Below are 1,379 nucleotides of genomic sequence, written 5' to 3'. Positions count from 1 at the left end.
AACACAGCAGAAAATCCAAGAGGCTCATGTATAGACAGCCTCTACTGCTGCTCACTGATAGCATAGTGTGCAACTTCTTTTAAGGGCAGGAATTCATTCTAAAATAGGCCGACAGGAGCAGGAAAATATACTGCTATGTAATGTGTAGATAGTTATAACTGACTATTAGAAGCACTTCTGTGTGTACAGACATTATCTTATGCATCTTAAATTTTTTAATTTTTATATTTTTTCTTCTGCTTTATTGCTAGGTTGTTGAGAGTAATGTTCTACTTGATAACTGTATTGTATTTAATCTCTGGTTAGAGCATTTTCATCCATCTATCTGTATATGTATCTATTAATAGTTAGGTGCTAGGAACCTTTCTGGAAGGGTGAGGGATGGAGAGAATACTCGCCGTTTCTGAAAGTCTTGAATTCTCACCACCTGGGATCTGGGAATCCCTAGAGCTGGGTAGGAATCCCAATTTTTTTCCTGTAGATTCCTTATGCTGAAGACAAATATGTACTTATCCTAAAAGTCATCCCAAAGAAATAGCTGCTATTTGCTGTTGCTACAACCTAGAAAGCAGTTGGAGACAGTCTTAAGCTAAACAGCAAACAACAGTGAATGATTAACACTGAGATGTCTACAGTTGTAGCTTATAACATTGCCCGGGAAATTTCCTGAGTTCTGGAACAAAATTAATTCTATTGTGAGGGGATGGGACGGGACAGGAGGGACACATACCAAACCATCCACTTGGTGTTAAGCCTGTTCTCATTGGTGCTCCTCCAAACACTTGTTATTCACGGTTCAAAGGATGTTTGAGGGACCCTTTTAAGGTCTCAGATAAGCGGTCTTTGATAACTATCCTGTTGCAAAGCCTAAAAAAAAAAAAAAAAAAAAAATTAGAGGGGACACCCACCATCCTGGCCGAGACCAGGTGACTATGCCCTGCCACCTGCCCTGCTGTGTAAACTGCGATGCCATGCCCTGGCTGACACCTCACGCTCTGTTGGCAGCGCTCCTGGTTGCTCGTGCTCCCCAGGCTGCTTTTTGTAGGTGTGGGGACAGTCATGGTTGCTCTGGCTATGCCCAGGCCTCCTCAGGGTCTCCTGGTGGGTCTCTTCGCTGCCCTGGTGTTTCCCTACCTCAGGAAAATGGCCTGTGTGCTGGGCTCTGGTGCTCTCCTGTGGGTCAGGCCGTCTCCAGAGCAGCTCCCCTCAGCAACTGACTTGAAAGGTGAAGAATGATCCCTGAAAAAATCTACATATTTTTAGTTAGGGTGAAATATTTTGGAAATCAAATTAGAAGAAGTGGAAGTAGCAATAGGTAGCTGAAACTTCAGATCTTCAAGACTATTAGTGGTGTTAGAAATACAGTAGAGTCTTCAAGC

This window comes from Charadrius vociferus, unplaced genomic scaffold (assembly GCF_000708025.1).
Source record: "Charadrius vociferus isolate BGI_N301 unplaced genomic scaffold, ASM70802v2 scaffold357, whole genome shotgun sequence".
Classification (NCBI taxonomy): domain Eukaryota; kingdom Metazoa; phylum Chordata; class Aves; order Charadriiformes; family Charadriidae; genus Charadrius; species Charadrius vociferus.
The sequence above is the reverse complement of the archived record's forward strand: the minus strand, read 5'-3'. Positions refer to the sequence as shown.